Source organism: Dipteris shenzhenensis, chromosome 5 (assembly GCF_047967505.1).
Source record: "Dipteris shenzhenensis isolate YYH24624 ecotype China chromosome 5, Dip_SZ_1.0, whole genome shotgun sequence".
Lineage (NCBI taxonomy): Eukaryota > Viridiplantae > Streptophyta > Polypodiopsida > Gleicheniales > Dipteridaceae > Dipteris > Dipteris shenzhenensis.
Window position 1 is genome coordinate 10,924,045 of NC_141600.1, and position 24,698 is coordinate 10,948,742.

Consider the following 24,698-nt stretch of genomic DNA (forward strand, 5'->3'; position numbering starts at 1 on the left):
CCTTGCGACTTCATTCATTCCATATTGTGTACACGAGATGGTGATGCTTTATTCCACTCCCTTAATTGTGTGGAAGGCACGTGTACTTTGTGTGGTGACTTTGCTAGAGTGCCACGAGTTGCACTAGGTACTTGTGATGTGCAGATGGTTCGTTGGCAGTAGTATGAGTATTGTACCTTGACATTAGATGGTGGTGCACAGTCGAGGAGGTTGCAGCTTGTGGGGAAGGAGACACCACGTGTTGTATTCATTGACAGTTTTCAAGGGAAGTTGTACCGCTACATACGCCACTCGCACACTACGAAATGGGAGGATCGTCAGTTCCGTGCATGTTTGAGGACATTTCCTATAGGGGTGGTTGTCTCAGTGGTGGACTTTGCAGAGAATTACACCTTTGCACCACAGCATGAGATCCAATCAGAGTATTATTTCTCCGAACAGGTGACGTGTGATTGAGTATTGATTTTTTCCCTGCCTCATTATATTGAATTATTTCAATAGTCATATTTTTTTTCAATGCCATATTGCAGGTTGCTATATTTGTGCACATTAGCTATTGTCATGCACAGGCTCATGTGGATGGCATTGATAGCACCATGGACTCACGTGTCATTGTGCGAGACTATCACTTCTACATTAGTGATGATCGATCACATGATGCCCATTTTGTGCAGCATTGCTTCACTTTGCATGATAGTTTCTTGAGGGATCATGGTGTCACATGGCAGCGGCGCTGGATCTGGTCAGACGGCTGTGGTGGTCAGTTCAAATCTGCTAGACAGTTTTATTTGTTCTGCAGATGGCACCGTGAGACAGGAATTCCGATCACATGGAGCTACTTCGAGACAGGGCACGGTAAGGGAGAGCACGATGGTGCAGGTGCTTACATGAAGCGTGCTTTGTGTCGATACCACTTGCGTCACAGTGCCGATAGCTTCAAGGATGCACATGATGTGGTGCGGTGGTGCAGCCACCACTAGTGCTATCTCCTCGTTTCAGTCGCATGACATTAGGAAAAAAGGGAGCTCATTTTGGGGCCCTATAAGAAATTCACTATTTTCTCTTTTCTCTCTCTACAAAAGCAAGAAAATATGGATACTTGCGTGAGAAATGTCAGTGTGAAAAGGAATAAATATATTCTTTCACATGCTTTACATTTAATGTTCATATAAGAGCAACACTTCTCTGTGCAGAATTTGGTGATTCTGACACCGCAGACGCGTCTGGAACGGCCCAAAACCCTAAAAACGGCATTGGAAATGCTAGAATCGGACATCCGGAGGCCCAGAAACGGCCAAAAAAGGCCGAAAAGTGGGATTTGCAGCAAAATGCGATCTGACACCTTTTGAAATTACATCCGGAGGCCCAGAAACGGCCAAAAAAGGCCGAAAAACGCGATTTGCAACAAAATGCAATATGGCACTTTTGAAATTTCAAAAGGTGCCAGATCGCATTTTGCTGCAAATCCCACTTTTCGACATTTTTGGCCGTTTCCGGGCCTCCGGATGTCCGATTCCAGCGTTTTCAGTGCCGTTCTTGGGGTTTTGGGCCATTTCGGACGCGTCTGCGATGTCAGAATCATCAAATTCTGCACAGAAAATAAATTTTTTAAAGATTTAAATCAGATCACCTCATTAATGTGACATGCTTCTACGAACATATAGTACTATTTCTTTTTCTTATTTTCATCTTCTTTTGTTGAATTTTCAACGTTACGTTGGCCCACTCCTAATTGGTTGAGAGCCTATTTTCTCTCTCTTCTAAAAGGCCTCAAAATGAGCTACCTTTTTTCCTAATGCGATAGGGTGGTGAGCCGGTATTTTTGGTGCGTGGAAATAGGGAGTCTTGATCGGTCTAGGCCTTTTGATTGTCGTTCTGTGCTTGGCACTCTTGATTTCCATTCCATCAGGAGTGTAGGTGAGTCTCACCCCACGATCTTTTCTCGACGGTTTGCATGTTTTTGCTCTGCATGCATTGATGATGATTGGGGAGGGTGCTCCATGATACCATGGGCCGATCCATGGGTACGGCGAGTGCTTTCTCCCTTCCAGCCTTGGGAGGAGGTACATGATGATCAGGATGCGGGATTCAGTTCCTCTAGAGATTATGACTAGCTTACAGATATTTTGCGTATTGGTGATATCTTCGCGGTTATTGCTTCGGAGGGCAATGAGGAGGGTGTGGATTATTACTTGTTGCGATGCTCTATGCTGAAGAGTGTGCTGAATGAGGATACAGTGGATGGGCATGGGATGCACTTCAATGCTCATAGCATGATCGTAGGTGGCCACTATTTTCAGCAGATACAGAGGCGTGGTCGCTATATTGAGTTCCAAGTGTACATGGCGGATCAGGAGGCATACATGTATTCTCATCTTGTTGTTGGGATCAAGATTACTTTGAGTCATGTTCGCACTTGCAAGGCGATGTCCACTCCACGATGGTGCCTTGCAGTGGCAGATCACGAGAGCATACTTGCAACTATTGGCATGAGAGCTGATCTTGAGGAGTAGCACATTACATATCATATTTTTTGGGATCATCAGTTGATCAGATTGATTTTTATTGGGTATCACTAGTTGATTACACATTTTTGTATTCGATATGTATAGGCTCACTGTGTGACCGTACCATTGTAATTTTCATGGACTCATATTTTGTATTTCACTCTGATGGCTGTATACATGTTCATACACATCATTGTATTAGATTCTATTTTATACATGATGTCCGATGTCTTCTCAATGGGATTTGTTGTGTTTGTAAAACAAAAAATTGTTTATTAGTAGTAATGTTGTAATTTGTTTTGTGCTTTAGGACATTTTAAAAATGTGACTAAGAAAATTCGCGCACGTACTAACGAAATACGCGTGTGGACTTATCTGTTGGGGATGAAACTTCGCACGACTCTTAGGCCACCCTAGACATACATCCATGCGAGATTTGCGCTGAACTGATTTGGTATGCGCCACGTGGAAGGTACAATCCATACATTTTTACAATCCTTACTAGCACGACTACGGTAAAGCTATGGCGCATGTACTAACGAAATACGCGTGTGGACTTATCTGTTGGGAATGAAACTTCGCACGACTCTTAGGCCACCCTAGACATACATTCACGCAAGATTTGGTCTCCAACTGATTTGGTATGTGCCACATGGAAGGTATAATGCGTACATTTTTACAATCCCTACTAGCACGACTACGTGTGAAAAATGGCACACGTACTAACGAAATATGCATGTGGACTTATCTGTTGGAGATTAAACTTTGCACGGCTCTTAGGCTACCATAGACGTACATCCATGCAAGATTTGGTGCCCAACTGATTTGGTATGCGCCACGTGGAAGGACAAATGCATACATTTTTACAATCTCTACTAGCACGACTACGTATGAAAAATGGCGCACGTACTAATGAAATACGCACGTGGACTTATCTGTTGGGGATGAAACTTCACACGGCTCTTGACTACCCTAGACGTACATCCACGCAAGATTTGGTCTCGAACTGATTTGGTATGCGCCACATGGAAGGTATAATGCGTATATTTTTACAATCCCTACTAGCACGACTACGTGTGAAAAATGGCGCATGTACTAACGAAATATGCATGTGAACTTATCTGTTGGAGATTAAACTTTGCACGGCTCTTAGGCTATCGTAGACGTATATCCATGCAAGATTTGGTGTCCAACTGATTTGGTATGCGCCACGTGGAAGGTATAATGCACACATTTTTACAATCCCTACTAGCATGACTACGTATGAAAAATGGTGCACGTACTAATGAAATATGCACGTGGACTTATCTGTTGGGGATGAAACTTCACACGGCTCTTAGGCTACCCTAGACGTACATCCACGCAAGATTTGGTCTCCAACTAATTTGGTTTACGCCACGTAGAGGGTATAATGCGTACATTTTTACAATCCCTACTAGCACGACTACGTGTGAAAAATGGCGCACGTACTAACGAAATATGCATGTGGACTTATCTATTGGAGATTAAACTTTGCACGGCTCTTAGGCTACCATAGACGTACATCCACGCAAGATTTGGTGTCCAACTGATTTGGTATGCACCATGTGGAAGGTATAATGCATACATTTTTACAATCCCTACTAGCACAACTACGTATGAAAATGGTGCACGTACTAATGAAATACGCACGTGGACTTATCTGTTGGGGATGAAACTTCACATGGCTCTTAGGCTACCCTAGACGTACATCCACACAAGATTTAGTCTCCAATTGATTTGGTTTGCGCCACGTAGAAGGTGTAATGCGTACATTTTTACAATCCCTACTAGCATGACTAAACCCTAAACCCTAAACCCTGAACCCTAAATCCTAAACCGTGTTGGGGATGAAACTTCACATGGCTCTTAGGCTACCCTAGATGTACATCCATGCAAGATTTGGTCTCCAACTAATTTGGTTTGCGCCATGTAGAAGGTATAATGCGTACATTTTTACAATCCCTACTAGCATGACTAAACCCTAAACCCTAAACCCTGAACCCTAAATCCTAAACTCTATTGGGGATGAAACTTCACACGGCTCTTAGGCTCCCTAGACGTACATCCATGCAAGATTTGGTCTCCAATTGATTTGGTTTGTGCCACGTAGAAGATATAATGAGTACATTTTTACAATCCCTACTAGCATGACTAAACCCTAAACCCTAAACCCTGTTGGGGATGAAACTTCACACAGCTCTTAGGCTACCCTAGACATACATCCATGCAAGATTTGGTCTCCAACTGATTTGGTTTGCGCCACGTAGAAGGTATAATGCATACATTTTTACAATCCCTACTAGCATGACTAAACCCTGAACCCTAAATCCTAAACCCTGTTGGGGATGAAACTTCACACGGCTCTTAGGCTACCCTAGACGTACATCAGCGCAAGATTTGGTCTCCAACTGATTTGGTTTGCGCCACGTAGAAGGTATAATGCATACATTTTTACAATCCCTACTAGCACGACTAAACCCTAAACCCTAAACCCTGAACCCTAAATCCTAAACCCTGTTGGGGATGAAACTTCACACGGCTCTTAGGCTACCCTAGACATACATCCACGCAAGGTTTGTGCCACGTAGAAGGTATAATGCATACATATTTACAATCCCTACTAGCACGACTAAACCCTAAACCCTAAACCCTGAATCCTAAATCCTAAACCCTATTGGAAATGAAACTTCACATGGCTCTTAGTTGGTCTCCAACTGATTTGGTTTGCGCCACGTAGAAGGTATAAAACCCTAAATCCTGAACCCTAAATCCTAAACCCTGTTGGGGATGAAACTTCACACAGCTTTTAGGCTACCCTAGACGTACATCCATGCAAGATTTGGTCTCCAACTGATTTGGTTTGTGCCACGTAGAAGGTATAATGCATACATTTTTACAATCCCTACTAGCACGACTAAACCCTAAATCCTAAACCTGAACCCTAAATCCTAAACCCTGTTGGGGATGAAACTTTCACACAGCTCTTAGGCTACCCTAGACGTACATCCACGCAAGATTTGGTCTCCAACTGATTTGGTATGCATGGCATTATTTTTAAAATACATTATGTATTAGATGTGTGAATTGAGATATCTGAAATTCAAAATCATACTCTTAATTTTATATATGCACATGGGGATGAAACTTCGCACGGCTCTTAGGTTTAGTGTAATAATTGCAAGCATTGATATATAGGAAATTCAATATGATATTCAAAATGATAAAGTTGGAACTTGAACACTTTTTCAATGCTTAATGTTTACAATTACTTCACATGGCATTCTTTTTTAAATACCTTATGTATTAGATGTGTGAATTGAGATATTCAAAATTCAAAATCATACTCCTAATTTTAAATGTTTATGTTAGATTTGAACAAACTATAAACTGAGATAAACAAAGTGTGAAGAACATCATGAAAGTAAGAACAATATCATGAAAGTACCAACATGAATCTGTACATCATCATCATCATCGTGCAGAAGTGCATCCCTAAACAAGAAATGTGTGAAGCCTAAACAATCATCCTGAATCAGAATCTGATAACTCCACATATGATCCTCTAGTCATCCTCTGACGTGGCTCCTGTATGACCTGCTACCCAACCGTCCGCTGTGTGCCCTCAGGCAAAGCCGAATCAGATGGGCCAGCCTCACCACCTGCATGAGATGGGCCAACCTCATCCTGATGAAGAGGAGGGCATGCTGCACGAGCCACCACTGCCATCTCTACCTCCCTCGCCTCCTCTATGTATGCGCGTCTCAGCTCCCATAGTCGTGCATCTACGAATACTCGTGCCTCAAATCCAGCGCGAGTAATCGTCTCTACATGTAAAAGATGCTGGTCTCGACCCCGCCCAAGCTGCTGCTCCACCCACTGCTGCAATGATGTCTGCAACTCTGCCTCTCGCTCAATACGGCGTGCCTCCTCTGCTCGTGCCTCGTCACTTGGCATGAAATCACCATATGAAAGGCGTCGTGGAATGCACACTGCAACCACCGATGTATCAGCACCCTCCTGCATCAGCAACGCTCTCTGTGCCTCCTCCCTGTAGTGCTCTGTTAAGACCACGTGGGCGAATGGATCAATGGCCTAACGATGACCAGGATACAGATCATCCATGCCTAGTCCTCTGTATGTGGCCACATCAATGTCAGCAAAGCATACAGGGCACACTGATCGTGCCACCATGTGGCGGGTCATGCAATGGAGATGTGCGATGTGGCCGCACCCTAGTCCAAACCACCCTACGGTGTCAAACTCCTCATGGCAAAGGACGCAAGTGGCAGTAGGAAGCCTGGCTATGATTGCTGCGTCTATGGGTGTCCTAGTCGGCACATCTATAGGAGGAGCGGGGTATAGGGCCACGCTGGGGTCGATCCTATGGTGAGATGGATCACGACTAATATGCCTCAACTGCAAAATATAGTGCTCCGCACGATGGTATGCTATGCGTGTCCGAATCCTCTGCTCCTCTAAATCTGTCTCCAACAGTCATACACGAGACTCCATATCCTGATGCAATAGATGTGCCTGCAATGCAAACATGTCACGTACATGGTGAGAATTAACCAAAAAACTTCAGTTCAAAACACGCTACAAAAAAATAAACTAACATAATTAAAATAACTAACCTCATCCCTAGACTCGGCCAACAATGCCTCCAACTCTGCAATCCGTGTGTCTCGAGCCTCCAACTCATGTTGAGGCGGTGTAGATGTGGGAGGTGGTGTAGATGTGGGAGGCTCCATCGATGATTGAGGTGGGGGAGGTGGAATCGAAAGTGATCTCGATAGGGCAGAGACCATGTGCTACAAGGATGATGCCACTGAATGAACATCCCCCCTAATCCGTCCTCCAACAGCTCGCAATGCCGGTGCAGGGATGGTGTGCAACTCTGGTGCCTCGCGTCGACGCCGAACACCTGCAGTCTGATGCTCCTGACGCCCCATCCTACCATGTCCCGCTCCTGATCCTGGACGGGTACTAAGGTAGTCTACCCGATGACCAAGCACAAACTCAGCGTATAGCTGCATGGCAAATGACCTAGCTATCTGATGGTTGTGAGGCAATCGACCACCATTCGTAGCAAGATATCTCGGATAAATGTGTGCTGCTATGATGGGGTGCCTACAACGTAAAATATGCAAGGGGAGCCCTGATCGTGGTCGCATCGCCTCAGTGTGACCATCCCAAAACATATCCTCTAAGGCCTGCCTGTGATGTGACTCACGCTCAAACAACTGTCGAATGGCTCTCCAATCCAAGCCATTACTAGTGATCTCTGCCTCAGCCTGTGCCTGAAAGCTATCCACAACATCCTCAACTGTGTCCAATTGACCCAGAGCCTCAATAACTGAATCTAGACTCGCAACCAAGTGAGGGGGTGCCCTAGCATCCTGCAGTGCCCTCATCTCAGCTCTCAAAATCTCTATCTGCATATGAATAGTGGTGCTAGAACCTGTGCGCTGGCTAGCGCATGTACAAAAAAAACACATGGAAATTAATATTCTATTTGGGTAATGAAAATAATATTCTATTCAATATCACTTATAATCTATTTACGTAATGAAAACTATTTGTACGTACTCCTTGATGAGGTAGGATGTCGTTGGGATCATCCTATGCACCTACCGGTAGATGGGCCAAATGTGTGGCTCAATATTATGTTTATCAAACTCAATATTATTAAAAATTCTTAATTTTGATTAAAATTTTTTCAAACTCTAGTTGTTGCATTTTTAAACTTGGATGTCTCAAATATTTTTTCCTTATATGTTTCCCTTTTTTAACTTTTTATCCAATATGAAACTTTTCCACATGTGGTGTAAGGACCACATTGTCCACTTATGGCCCCTGTACTAAGGATAGATAGTGGAGAGGTTTGGTTAATAAGACCTTCTTTGAATGCTTTACTGCTTGGGTTTGCAATAGATATGGAGAAGATAGAAGGATACCTAATACATTACTTTGAACGATACACAAGCAAGGCGCATCTAGTATTTCTCGGACTACACATTAAAAAAGAGAGCGGGTTGACATTACAGACCTTTTAAAGCGAGAACTTTGAGAAAATAATTAGGCCTTTTCAATATTATCTATTTTGGTTGGGCAATCCACCTCAACTAGTGCCCATTCCTATAGATTATCACTTGGATCCCATGCCTGGGGAGAGAGGAGACCTTTGGACAATCATTTACGTATGTGTTTTCGATGCGCTGGTGCATTTAGAAGATCCAATTAGCCATACGCTTATGCATCTAACCACTCTAGTGTTGGGGTCTTTGCCCATGTGGTGTGGTGTTTTAGGGATAATGCCCATGTGGTGTTTTATACAGCCTACTTACTCTACCTAAATTATGAAACAACTCTTAACCAACTATATAATCTATAATATTCCACATAAAGATTGATAAACGCACACCGCTACCTTAAACTCTTATTTTCTTTTTTTTAAAAATATGATTTTGAAGACTAAAATTTAAACGTTTTTTTATTTAAATAAAAATAGCACCAATTTCAAAAATAACTTAAAACCTACTTTAATCTCTCTTTTTCTTGTTCTTGTTTTCTTGTTTTCTTGTTTTTAATACATGATTTTCGTATTTTAACAAAAACTCTTATTTTCTTGTTCTTAATACATGATTTGTAAAAACAAAATTTAAACGTTATATTAAATTCAAAACTTCAGTAATTTGTAAACTTTAGTTATAAATTTTTTTAAATAGATTATTTTAAAAAACAAATTATATACTTTTTGACATTTAAATAAAAACTTCACTAACTTAAACTCTTATTTTCTTTTTTTTTAAAGATCATTTTTAAAAATAAAATTTAAACGTTTTTTTATTTAAATATAAATAACACTAATAAAAAAAATATCTTTAATCTCTTTTTTTTTAAAGATGATTTCAAAAAACAAAATATATACATTTTCACATTTTAAATAAAAAATAACATAATTCCAAAAATAATTCAAAAAACTTTAAAATGTATTTCAAATTTAGAAATATTTTATAATTATTCCTATAAACTAAAATCTAAACGTTTCTTTATTTAAATAAAAATAGCACTAATTTAAAAAATAACTTTAATCTCTTTTTTTTAAAAGATGATTTTAAAAACAAAATATTTACATTTTCACATTTTAAATAAAAAATTACGTAATTCCAAAAATAATTTAAAAAAACTTTAAAATGCATTTCAAATTTAGAAATATTTTATAATTACTCCTATAAACTAAGATTTAAATGTTTTTTTATTTAAATAAAAATAGCTCTAATTTAAAAAATAACTTTAATCTCTTTTTTTCCAAAGATGATTTTAAAAAACTTAATTTTTACATTTTCACATTTTAAATAAAAAATTAAAATGCATTTGAAATTTAGAAATATTTTATAATTATTCCTATGAACTAAAATTTACACGTTTTTTTATTTAAATAAAAATAGCTCTAATTTAAAAAATAACTTTAATCTCTTTTTTTTCAAAGATGATTTTAAAAAACAGAATTTTTACATTTTCATATTTTGAATAAAAAATGTCGTAATTCAAAAATAAAAAAAAAACTTTAAAATGCATTTCAAATTTAGAAATATTTTATAATTATGCCTGTGAACTAAAATTTAAACGCTTTTTTATTTAAATAAAAATACCTCTAATTTAAAAAATAACTTTAATCTCTTTTTTTTCAAAGATGATTTTAAAAAACAAAATTTTTATATTTTCACATTTTAAATAAAAAATGTCGTAATTCAAAAATTTAAAATGCATTTGAAATTTAGAAATATTTTATAATTATTCCTAAGAAACGTTTTTTTATTTAATAAAAATAGCTCTAATTTAAAAAATAACTTTAATCTCTTTTTTTTCAAAGATGATTTTAAAAAACAAAATTTTTACATTTTCACATTTTAAATCGTAATTCAAAATTTTTTTAAAAACTTTAAAATGCATTTGAAATTTAGAAATTTTTTATAATTATTCCTATAAACTAAAATTTAAATAAATTTTAGCCAAAAAAAAAGCTACATAAAGAAAACCCTACCTGGACTCTCCCGCTCCGTCCATCTCCGTCGCTGTCTGTCGGTCGCTCTTTGTCACTGGCGCAATTTCATCGACATCCCGCAAATCCGAAATTGGTCAATGAGGAGGAGCTCGATCGAGGTATGAAGAATGAGGGGGGTCACTCTCCTTTTATAAGAAAATTTAGGGTTTCCCTGCCTCGATCGAGGTATTTCACATGCAACATACATATCGCTCCATCATACCTCGATCGAGGTATAGACATGCCACGATACCTCGATCGAGGCATTTTGACATGCCCATACATCTTGGTACATCTACCTCGATCGAGGTATAGACATGCCATGATACCTCGATCGAGGTATTTTGACATGCCCATACATCTCGGTACATCTACCTTGATCGAGGTATAGACATGCCACGATACCTCGATCGAGGTATGTCGGCAGCGGCCGGATGCCACATGTCTCGATTGACGTATTCGACATGTGGCCAAGTCATCGGTCCAACATACCTCAATCGAGGTATGGCAGCTGCCCTGTCGGATGGCACATACCTCGATTGAGGTATAGCTGGACATGCCACACTACCTCGATCGAGGTGTAGCTGGATTGCCACGATACCTCGAATGAGGTATGTGTGGCATGTATAGGTGGCATGCCAGCAAACCTCGATCGAGGTATAGGCTCGGTCTGGTGAAAAAAGCCCAGCACCTCGATCGAGTTTTTGGCTTGGCTCGGTTGTCCTCATGTGTGATTTTCATTGGAACTAATACCTCGATCGAGGTATTGCAGACTGAAGCAAAACCTTTGTATTTTCACTCGAGCGGGTGTCACACTCACTGGAAAGTGGTCCGGAAGTGGACACCCTTAGCTTGCTACCACCCCTAAAGGCAACTATTTTAGTATAGCACTTTGCAAACGATTGTGGTAGTGCAGGATAAGTGGTCGCCAACACGGTGGTTGGTTGCACACTAGGATTAATTGCCACCAATGTGGTAATTTGCTTCTATTGTTGCAAGATGAATGGCATACAATTCATTCATTTAGGATTTATGGATTAGTTATGGGATTTAATAAAACCAGCGTGGTGGTTTTTTGGGATATACTAAAAATAAGCATGGGATTTATCATTTGGGATTTATAAAAGCAATTATAAAAACAAGTGCGGTGGTTAGTTTGGGATTTACTAAAAGAAGCGTGGTCTCAAATACATTATCCATTTTCCAAGATACGTGGAATATTGTTTCCTTGCAATGAGACTACATTTTCTTAGTACTATATTAGTTGTCCTCGTCTACTACTCCAACACACCCCAAGATGTGCTCATGCATGTCTAAATCCAATTTAAAGATACTCTTGCCCTTCTTTTGGTGTGGCACAGGTTACATCTGGAATATAATATCTCTTACTAGATGAGAGTACACAAAAGTTTGAGGACTCAATTCTCCCCACTTGGGATATAGTTAGGATCGTGGAAGATGTAAAGATCTTGATCTAGCTGACTGTCAACCTCAGCTCTAGTTCTATTACTTGTTGTAAAGTAGATGCCTCTGATTCACTTTGGTGTCTTCAATTGCTTTCGACATTCACTAGGAGTGCCTCGATGAACTATATATAAGAAGTCAGAATAACTTTGCCTTCCATTGGTTGTACTGATACCTGTGCCATTTGGAGATGATAATGGGAGTGTTGTTGTGTTGCCTTTATAGCGATTTGTTGGTGCTGATGGTCACCAACCTTCCTGACTTAGCGTCTTTTCTTGCTTAGAACTTGTGCTTCATCTTTAGTGACTACTGTCTAGTCAGACATTCTGCCCCCACAGCTTGTTGCTTGAGATAGTTGCATAGCAGATCTTGTAACACCTTCGCAACCGTTTCAGCTTGTCCATCATGTTTTGGAAATGTTGCAGCAAGTTCCTTCAGATTTGTGCTTGTTTTTTTAAGTGGCTTGAAATCTTTGCTCATCTGCTATTGCTATTGATAGTGCTGACTACTGTCTGACTGCTTGTCATCTTTGTCAGATTTGCTCTTTCCTCTTCTTTTGCTTGTTGATTATCGACTCATCCACTTCTTGAGTTATGTTACTCTTTGTCTTGTTTACGACTCTAAATGTGGCGAAATGTAGTCATATTTGTGTTGCTGTTCTTCTTGAATTGTTGTTGTCATAGTACCACTTGTCTTCTTCTTTCTGTGCTTCCCTTGTCTTGTAGTCTACAGTTTGTTGTTTCATCTCTTTTTCATGGTGAAGCTATATGTTGGTCACCTCGCTCTACGTTGAATCAGAATGTTGTTTGATTGTTATCCGTCACCTTTCTGCACCAGTCTTGTTAGGTTCTGAGTTTGAACGTTGAGTAGGATCGCCAAATGTGTTCCTGGTTAACTCACAATGCAAAATACTTGACTAACTTTAATTGGAAGCAATACAATTTCAAAGAATAGTACACAGTTGAAAATAGATCGGATAACTCAAAAGAAAGACTATAGATAGATTCCCAAACATTCACAAGTATAGGAGAGCTGAACACAAAAGTCTCCCTTCTTGATATTTTCTTGAACAACAACGAAGCTCAGCTTGAGCCAAAAACAGACTAAAACCTCAATCAGACTCTGCAGTTCGATAACTATAGGCTGCATACGTCATTGTAGAGACAAAATCCAAAAGAGTGCTTGGAAATAATTATAATTGTTTTTAAGTTACAAACTATATTCTATTCCTGGAAGCAGTGGCTTACTGGGGTGGTGGAGTTAACCCTCAACAGAAGAGGATTTTAAGCCAACTTGGTGAGAAGGCAAATGGTTTTCATTCCGGTACCCTATTACTATCTTTTACTTATCTTGTTGGCACCCAAGTGAGGCAGGGTTGGATAAATTGATCTCCAAATGTAGATCTTTTCTTTGGGGTGGAACAAACAATATCACCAAAGCTAGATGGAGCTTCTATACCAAACCCAAGAGTGAAGGAGGACTGGGAGTAGTGGGCATCAAACAGGCAGCGGCAAAACTGGCTACAACGTGGATTATCAAAGACCATGCTCAACATCATGTGATCATATGTGCATAGCACTAACCCAATAGAGTTCTATAAAGGAAAGGGTTAGATGCCCTAACCCTAACCCTAAAAGGGTTTGTATATATTCTTCATTTTCAACCAAGTTAGTCATTTGTGGTGTGCTCTATAACTATTCCCTCTCTCCTCATCTCCACTCTTCTCTTCTCCCCTCTTCATATTTTATCATGGTATCAGAGCTCCCTTGCCTTCTACTGAGGCATCGAGATCATTGTGAGAGAGTAGTGATTGAGAGATTGAGCGATCGAGTGTTTCCATCCTTTCATTCCGTTGATAAATGAATATTTTCGTCATACAATTTTGTCTATTGAGTAAGAGTTCCGTTCATCTCCTTCAAGAGTTGCTTGAGAGATTCCATTGAGAATGAAAGTGAGAGTTTAGTTGTGAGCATTCTGAAGGTTTCATTGTTCTTCACCTTGTGAGCAAAAGAGAGAGAGTCTGAGATTGAGAGTCTGATACAATCTCTCAACTGTCTGAAAGGAAAGATCTTCCACAAAATAGAGCATCTAAGGCATCCATAGTCCTAGCAAGCTCCAAAGACTGCAGCAAAGCTCCACAACACTTCAAGCCTTATGACTAGAGAGCAACATCTTTGATAGCTGACGACTCTAGCTACACTTGGTGGCTAGATGACTTAGAAATGCCTTACCTCGTATGTGCAGCCCCCGGATCCTAGCTCCCCTTAGCAGACTCACAGTGCCTTGCCATCTCACAGGTGCACCTTCAACATGTCTCAAAGTCCTTGTCTTTGATTCCTTAATCAACCTATGTCGAGCCGGCCAGCAAACACCTACGTCGAGGCTCCTAGTAAAGCGATGCTAGCGACCTTAGCTCTACAATGAGCTCAAAGCTCATCAACCATCTTGGTGGCTATCTCCCGCGACCAGCGGATCCAACACATAACTTATAGCAAGCAGTCTCTAAAGCTCCCACAACAAGTCTGTAGCAGTCGCCTCAGCCTACAGTGCCAATGTCTCTAGCACTTTACCTGTAGCCACAACTCTACATATCCGACAGCTTCTCTAGCTGCTTCTACTACACCACCGATATCAGATGCCAGCTCTATAGCTGCAGGCAAGGCAATGAGCAATAGAGCTCCTCCACAATGTAACCAAGCACACAAACAGTTTCAATGCCCTGCTTCTCTAAAACGGCTCTACAACGGACTGTGATAATCAACCTTGGCCAGCTCCTCTCATCAGACAGCCTCCTGTGTAGCACCTCAATGACCTCCCACTACGGGCTCCCACTAGCAACACCTAACTCACCACACAGTGATGGTGCGCCGCTCCTCCACGCTCAGCATAGCCTATAGCAATTGCCTTTCCCTAGGCTCAAAGCTCCTTCAATGAGCTCCAATGTCCTTCTAAGCAACTCATCACAAACGGCCTCCATGCATCGATCGACAGCCTTCTCCAGACGAAAATCTAACACGCTCCAAGATGGAATCTTCAAAGATTTTATCAGCATTGACATAGATTCTGGAGATTGGCTCTTCACCTGCCACTTGGCAAGCTTATCCCTTGGGTGACCAACTGACACATGGCACCACCATTCCCATACATGTGGCACCTACCTTATCTTGCCATGTCAGCATGTTGTGTTGGCTGCCACATCAACAGTCTCACTACCACATCAACACACTCAGCCTCATCTACCATGTGGGCAGACCCCAATGTGACACATCACTTGACATGTGGGCATCTCAGCATGGCTGCCACCTCATCTACCACATCATTAGGGTTGACCTCTAAGCCAGGTTAGGTCAACTTGACCTTGGTTTAGTCAACTTGAACTTGGTTAGATAAAATTAACCTTGGGTTAGGTCAGTGAAGTGACACCTCAGCAGTGCCCAATCAGCAATGCCACATCATCATTGCTATGTGGCACTGTCCCCTGCCAGACACACTAACCTCTGGAGAACCTTTGCAAGCACACTGCATGTGCACACAGGCAACACATCGACCGAATTAAAGGAGGGTCTACCCATTTTACCTCATATATATCAAGGAACCGCTCCACTGGCACACTTCTTTTAGCAGGCACACCCCTATATGTGACCCCCTGAGTGCCACATCATCATCACTGAGCACATTTGCACCCTTTTTGCCCCTCCACCTAGATCCAGCCATATCTCTTAATCCAGGAAGAAGTTGAGGGCGCTCCGAAAAGGAAAAATGCTCTTTTTTTTGTGCTCAACACGCTTGTCCAATCAGCACACATTTTGGCACAAGTATCACACACTTTTGAGACTCATCGACAAATCCACTTCCTACATGTATGTTAGCCTCTACATTGACACACCTGACCCAGCACCTAAAACGAACAAAGAAATGTAATTATTTGTTGCTTTTTCATTGCTCAACAGTTGTCTAGATCTAGTTCAAAGTAGATTAGATCATCCATAGTGGAGAGAAATCCAAAGAAGCCAATCAAGGCCATGCCGAAAAATTCCTAAATAGTTCCTACTTGGAGTCAGTCCCAATGCTCACATGCAGTTTCACATCATCACATTACCTAAAACCTGACATTCATTGGTTCAGTGAGCAGACTTCAGAGTGTTCAGAGGCATTGACCGATAGCACACGATTTGACTTATCAATGGGTAGATAGCACATGATTTGACTTCAAACACACATGCCATCATGTCTACGACTATCAACCTCAACCTGGGGGCATCTGTTAAGCTAGAAAACTCCAATTACGGCACATGGAAATACCGAATGGAGACCATTCTTATTCTGCAAGACAAATGGGAGTATATCCATGGGTCTACACCTAGACCATTGGATGATCCAGTCAGATGTACTCCACCTGTTGTCACAACACCAGCAGCAGGATCTACAATGGGATCTCCAACTACACCAATAGTTTCCACACTTGTAGTAGATCATGCCATTGCCCAAGCACAGGCAGAATGGGACAAGAAAGACAAGTGTGCATATCATCTGATCAAGCAGAATGTGTAAAATGTCATGCTAGGATAGCTCAACATAGTAAAGACATCAAAAGAAGCATGGGATATGTTCGCAGCTCTCTACGAGTCCAAGAACACTTCTAGGATTCTCACACTAGACAATTAGAGATCATGAATAATTGCTTGCAAATGTAATGTAAATTTCACCTCTTAATTGATACTAAAAATTACCATGGCCATACATACCTCTAGGTCCATTATCTTAATAAGCATTCTAAAGTAATCCATGCTCTGTCATTTGTTTCCGACACCTAGGTCTATACCTTATCTACAAGATCCATAAACAACCTAGTAATTAATAACTACTCTCAAACATGCACAACTTAGTACACTTCATCAATGATTCACATTGTAAGAAAAAGTAGCCTAGCTAACTAAATACAAAAAATACCCTACATAGGATAGTTTGAAAGAATTGGTATGAGAATTTATAGAACAAAATATAGATGTCCATTGTTATAGAAAACACACTGCTTGGTATCTTAAATCAAAGCATGTCTAGCCAATGTAAATGGATGCTTAATGCTTCCATTAAATGAAAATTGCTATTACATCCATGTGCCTATACAATAGCTTTTTTACCTATAGAAGAAATAACAATCATTGTAAGATATGCCCCTTTGTGGCCATGAATTTGCTTCTCATAGATATTATAGTGGTGCTTGGCATATGTGTTGTCTCTATGCCAACATGGACTTAGGTAGTACAAAATGTGTGTGTAGAGTAGCGGCAAAGCTCCGCTTGTACTTGCATAAGGCTAGAAATAATCCCTCTTACAAATCCAATTTGCATGTTCTACATGCAAGTTCTACGTACGATTCCTACATGCAACTCCTCCTACATGCAACTCCTACATGCGAGTTCTACATGCAACTTTTAAATGCATGTTCTACATGCAAGTTCTACATGCAAGTTCTACATACATGTTCTACATGCAACTCCTACATGCAACTTCTACATGCGATTCCTACATATGCGAGTTCTACATGCAACTCCTACATGCAACATGTACATGCAAGTTCTACATGCAACTCCTACATGCAACTTGTAATTTCTACATGCAAGTTCTACATGTAGAGAGAGAATGTCTTACAATTCCTACATGCAAAGAGAGAAGCTCTCCAACTTATATAAATACCTCATAATGGAATGAACCCCACACTCTTTGGAGCATTGTGTTGAGTTCTACTCTGGTATTCCAAGCAATTGTCCCAAGTGTCCATGCTTCCTTGCACTCCACGTCCAAAAGCATGTCCTAACCTTGCAACTCCTCCTCCCCTCTCCTCCAACCTTGCAACCCATCCTCTCCCTCTCCTCCTCTCTCCTTCTCCTCCCTTCTCCTCCTCCTCTACTCCTCCTCCCTCCTCCTCCTCCTCCTCCTCCTCCTCCTCCCCCTCCTTCTCCCTCATCCTCCTCCTCCTCCCTCCTCTCTCTTCTTTCCCCCAGGCTCTTACACCTTCTTCCTCTCCCACTCCTATGCTCCCCCTAAACCCTTAGTTCCTCAATCCTTAACCTCCATGATCTATGAGGGAGATGAGTTCTCCACCATTTACTCTACCCTAAACCTTGGATCCTCCTTCTAGCCCTGGAACCTCTTCTAAACTCTGGAACCTCCTTCTAAACCTTGGAACCTCTTTCTAAACCTTGGAACTTCCTTCTAAACCTTGGACCTCCTTCTAAACCTTGGCACCTCCTTCTAAACCCTGAACTTCCCTCTAACCCTCCTAAACCCCTTAACCCCCAATGAAGGCGAAAGCCTTCACTACCTCAACCATGATGATACACATTCCTTTTACACATGCATGCACTATGTTTGCTTACCACACTTAAGCCTATGTCTCTCATCGGAATATGACTTGAGGTCCTAAGCTACACGTATACTACAAACGACAACCCTGATATACCTGTAGGTGACAAAAGGCCTCGGAACCTTGCATACTAAGAATACCCTGCTCTTCCTGCAAAAGCCGTGGGAAAGAGCCAACATTTGGCACTGCTGCCGAGGAGACTAGCATCTCAAGTAACGAATAAACATACGCAAGTATGTGTAAAAGAACAAACTACTTCGAACTTTCATGAACATATCACTCAAGAGCTAGGAGAGCTAAAAATTTTCCAACTCCAGTTTTAAAAAAAAAAATCCTAGCTGAAACTCTTTGTTACCGGTTTAGGAAAATGCATGTTTTCTAGAAAAACACCACCTTAAGGAATAAATCAGACCATGTGATGGTTGTCAAAGTGTAGAGCTTGAAATTTTGAACATTCCTTCTTTTTACGAAAGCACATTCTAACACAACCACCAAAAGTTATGGGCAATCAATGATTAAAGGTTCTAAATGCCATAACCCAAAAGAAAAATTAAAACCACCTCCCTACTCAAATGTGGACAAATTCAAAGTTGCACATGTATCTGACTACTCAAACGTGGACAAATTCAAAAGTGCACATGTGTTTGACTAAATCCATAGCTCCCCCTCCTTCCCTATAAAAGTGCACCGATCCCTCTCATACTTTTTCTTTCACATCTTGCCTCCATCCTCTTCCCCATTCCGAGCCCTACGCAAGACACTCCTCCCTCTTCATCGACCACCACCCTACTCCCATCCTCACACGGTGAGTTACTTCAAGCCCATCTCACAGTGATAACCTAGCCATCCACCCACCGTCCATTCGTCCTCAACAATCCCGTTACATCGAGAAAGACTTGGAGAGAGTTCAGGTGACCATCTCTTCCTCCCTTTGGATTTCCGTCAAAATTTTCCGTCCGTCAAGTTTCTTTCCCCCTCCCCCTCCACCATTGCCCCCTCTACCACCATCCCCTGCACCCCCCCCTTCCATCTCCATCACCCCCTCTCCACCCTCCACCCCCCACTTCCACCACCCCCCCCCTTCCATCTCCTCCACCCCCCCCCCCCCCGTCCTCCATCTCCCCCTCCCCCCCCCTCCACCACCACCCCCTGCCCCCCCTTCCTCCATCTCCACCACCACCCCTTCCCCCCCCTCTCCTCCATCTCCACCACCCCTTCCAACCCCCCCCCTTCTATCTCCACCCCCCCCCCCCTCCACCACCCCCTACCCCCCCTCCCCATCCCCCCCCCTCCCCCTCTCCATCACCACCCCCCTCCCCTCCATCTTCCCACCCCCCCCCAACCCCCCCCTCCTCCCTCCTTCACCCCCTCCTCCCCCTCTCCACCCCCCTCGATTCCAACCTCTCTCTCTACCCCCCCTCCCCTCTCTCTCTCTCTCTCTACTCCCTCCCTCTCTATCAATCTATCTACCCCCTCCCTCTTCTCTCTCTCTCTCTCTCTCTCTCTCTACCCCTCCCTCTTCTCTCTCTCTCTCTCTCTCTACCCCTCCCTCTTCTCTCTCTCTCTCTACCCTCTCCCTCTTCTCTCTCTCTCTCTACCCCTCTCTCTCTTCTCTTCTCTCTCTCTCTCTCTCTCTCTCTCTCTCTCTCTCTCTCTACCCCCCTTGCCGACTGCTCCTCTCCCGCCATCTACCTAAAGGGCCTTAGCCCTTATCTATTAGCAAGGGCTCATAAGCCCTTACTGCTTAAGGCTAGGGCATCCACAGCAATGCTCGCCTAGGGCGGCACAGCCCAGCGGCAACGTGCGCAAAGCCGCTAGCGGCGGTGCACCCACCTCTGCCAACCCTCCGCCCAACGCATGACCCATCATCCTTCTAACTCCCCTCACCCGCCCCCTCCCATCCTCTCCACACTCCTCCCCCTGGGCTACGAACCCCCCCTCTCTGACGCCGCCGCTACTCGCATGACGCCCCCCCCCCCAATTTTTTGTTAAATATTTTAAATAAAGTTGAAAAAAGACCCTAACCTAGCCTAACCTAACCATCCAACTAACTATAGCTAGGTTAGTATTAACCTAGGTTAGTTTTAACTTAGGCTAGGTTAGATTTAACCTAGGTTAGCTAGTTTAACTCTAGGTTAGTTACTTGTAGTTAGGTTAGTTTGACTGTTAGTTAATTATAGTAACTAGATAGTTAGGTTAGTTTGATTGTACTAGGTTAGCTCAACTAACTATGGTTAGTTTCGTTAGCTGCAGTCTGTTTAACCATAACTAGGTTAGGTTAGACTAACTGTTAGGCATCTAATTGGACAGTTAGGTTAGTTAAACTAACGAGGCCAATTAGGTCAACTGAGCTGGGTCGGTTACTACCCCTCAGGTAGAATTAAAGCCCATTCACACCAACCTTAAGGCCAAGGCCCCCCCCACCCACAAAAATGGTCCATTTTCCCCCTTTTATAACCCATCGTAACTCATCCGTTTGGGACCCAAACTGGACCAAAATTTCACACACAAAAACATCATGCTACGGGGCATTTTTCCAGCCCATTTCACACAATTTTAGCATCCCTAGCACATGCTCATTCATGCCCCCGTGTGGGCCTCGTTTTGCACTTATTCGCTCATATCTTTACGTCATGACCTCTGATTGACAATCCGTCTGCACCGGCACATTTCCCTACAAACATGGGACAATCTTAAGCACATTATTAACATGACGGTCCCCACAATACTAACAAAACTCTAACCCTCCAAACATAACTACATCAACACCCACACTTACAGTAGAGACAACCTTTGCAACTCTAGCCCAATCTGCATGCGGCTATGCTCTAGCCAATGCCTCTGACTCCAATGCTCACCAAATCTGCATACAAGTCCGCTGCAACCACCGCCTCCAACAATCCTCTACCCCGATTCCCCCCGTGAAATTCAAGAAATCTCTTTAACTCCTCCACACCACAACATGGCTGGACGCCATCATGACGATGATGGGGATATTAACCTCAATGCAGAGGCTGACAATTTCTTTAATCATAGAAATAATAACAATCAAGGCAGGCGCCCCTTGGGAAAACTGGAACTTCCCAAATATAATGGTAGGGGAGATCCAGCCCGTTTCCTCCAGCATTTTGATGTTGCATGCCGAGCTGGTGGAGATCAATCCCATGAAACCAAGGTGGCTTGGTTTCGAGATTGTGGCATAGGACATGCCTGTATGGATTGTCCCATGAAAAATAAGGTCCCACAACAAACAAAGGTTAAGCCTGACATCCCAATCGGCATCATTGGGGTGGACCATCAAAGTCTAGGTCTGGCAAGTGTAATATCACAACCTGTGAATGTAATTACACACAAACAGAAAGTGGCCACCAAGGACCCTAACATTCCAATCCAACCAAAGCGACTTCTTAAAAAGAAAGCGCAAGTGCCTCCACCTCCACCAAGCAATGAGCAGCCAAGCTCATCCACATCAGCTCCCGAGCCTCAAATAAAAGAAGCTCCATACCCAAATGTAGAAGTGGAGAAGGCTCGTTTTCAGGCACTTCAACAATGGGTACAAAAGGAACAAGCTCAATTTGAGGCTGAGAAACAAGCTCAAGGTCCAATCCATGACTTGGTGCCACAAAGTATTGATACTGTACTTGAGCCTCTGTTCCAACAACAGACTCAACATAATATACCGCCACGTCAACTTGAAGGAGCCACACTCTCTAGCATCCTAAGTTGCCCTGTTTCAATTCCCATCAGAATTCTCCTACGGAATCGTCCCAATCTCTGGGAGAGTTTCAAAGGATGGATTGAACTCGCAAATCCCCCTCCACCTATGAATGACATCAAATATATCCCTATGTGGATGGGTGAGAGAGATGACATATGCAACATTACTGTGCCTTTGATCCACAAGGCATATAATGAAGTCTAAGCCATAGTAGATGGTGGAGCAGGTGTAAATGTCTTATCAAAGGAGCTCTACGATGAATGGATGCAAAAGGCTAATTTCAACATACATGTTGCCGATGATTCATGGGCTAAACCCTTGGGAATAGTGAATGGCGTGTCCACAAAGGTCGCAAGAGTCTACTTTTCCCTTCAATTCACAATTTTGGATCTCCCCAAAAAATCCTATCAAATCTTACTGGGATGTCCTTGGTTACGGGAAGCATCAGTCCTCCATGACTGGGAAACTGATAGACTAAAAATCCAAAATGGCGACACCGCAGTTAGGGTGAATGTGGGAACAGGAGCTATAAAACCAATTGTGCCTAGAGCATTGGATGACACATCTTCAACAACAATCTCAAGCAAATAAGCTCCCTTGCAACAACATGCCATAGTGGGCGATTCACAAAGCAATATAAATAACTGGATACAAACATTGGCAACCATCGACAACTGCCATTCATTGAACCCCATCTTCTTGTAGATAGATGCTAAGGCGCTACAGGTAGATCCTCCACTCACACATGAAGAACCAATCGATCTAGAGGTGCCATGGGATAATGAACCTGAAAAAGGTACCCACACCAATGATGACTCAGATTTTCCTTGGGATCTTGAAACTGAGGCTGAGAATGCTGAAATTGAAGATCAAATCTTTAATAATGACTTAGCCATTCTGCATGCCCTAATGGCAGTCAAGCTTCTAAAAATTGAAACTCCAAAGTTGAATAGTAGCAGAAGATCCCGCAAGAAAGCTGAAGGAGGAAATTGCAAAAAAGCCAAGGCTGCACACTTCAATGAATTCGAATGAGTCCAAAAAAGGATTGTCAAATTGTATCTTGCAAAGCTAGCTCCCTCAAAATCAGAACCACCACCTCTTGAATGGTCCCCTAAGGGACTGGAAGGAGTATGCACAACAAATGAACCCTTACTTTTGGGAACACCTTACCAGTGGAAAAGTTACCTTATAGTTCCCAACATAAGAAGTTTTGGAAATATAAGCCACATGTGCGGATGAAGCTCAGTCGAGAGACTTCAAAAAAAGAAAGTCAAAAAGAGCCTAACAAATTGGTAAATGAAACTATGCCACCCAATACACATGGCACATGTCAGGCTAGTTCAACATTGTTAGAGGCCGATCTTCGAGAAGTGCTAGAGTACTTCAAGAATTACACAAGTGGCAGTGTCCCAATATCAATGCCAAGACCACTAGGAGAATCTGAAGTTCAAGAAACCGATAGCATTGGAGAAACTCCAATCTATGAGGGACCGGCAAAAACTCACACATTAAACCTCGCCCGTGAAGGGGAGGAAGAAAAACTAGTTTTCATTGGGAAACAACTTCGATAAGAAGATGAAACCAAACTCAAAACACTCCTAATGGAATACTATGACTACCTAGCATGGTCATACAAAGAGATGAAAGGAATTTCACCAGACATGGCAGTACACACGAAGGGAAGGTGCCCACCCTAAGGTATGTGGACCTTATCGCACAAATCCTAAGTATGGCATCATGGTTTATGATGAGCTGGGAAAACTCCTAGATGCCAGATTCATCTATGAGATAGAGCACACTAATTGGGTTTCACCCATCATCATTGTGCCTAAACACAATAGGAAGCTCAAAATATGCATAAACTTAAAGAATGTGAATGTTGCCACAATTAGAGATCACTATCCCCTACCCTTAACAGAAACAGTGTTGGAAAATGTGGCAGGTTCTGAAATATATAGCTTCTTAGATGGCTTCCGTGGCTATAACCAAGTGCAAATTTCTCCTAAAGACCAATCAAAAACAACATTTGCTATAGAATGGGGTATTTTTGCATATAGAGTCATGCCATTCGCCTTTGTAATGCCCCGGCCACATTCCAACGAGTCATGTTCATAGCTTTCAAGACATTTCTGAATAAGTTTTTCCAGGTGTTCTTGGATGATTTGTGCCATTCGAACAAAAGAAGACCACTACAAATGTCTTGAAGTAGTACTAATCAAATGCAAGGAGTGTGAAGACATGGGAGAGAGGTAAGGAGTCTCACTTGCAGCTTTCTCACATACACAATGGGGGAATACACACAAAGGTGGAGGCTGAAAATAGTTTTCCTCTTCTTAGTTGTGAAAGCCAAAAGAACTCTCTCTCTTAGTACAAAAGGAATAGATGAACCCTATATGTGGGTCTCAAACCAAACTCAGCTAACCTAGGTGGCATACTAATTGAGCCACTAACTAGAGTACATAAAGATAGCTGTCATCCAGCTATTATTCATGGGTGGTGTACTAACTGCATCTGCAGCTAATAAGTCGGTGACATAAATGCACAACGGTCACCCTGGCATATCATGAGTGGAGC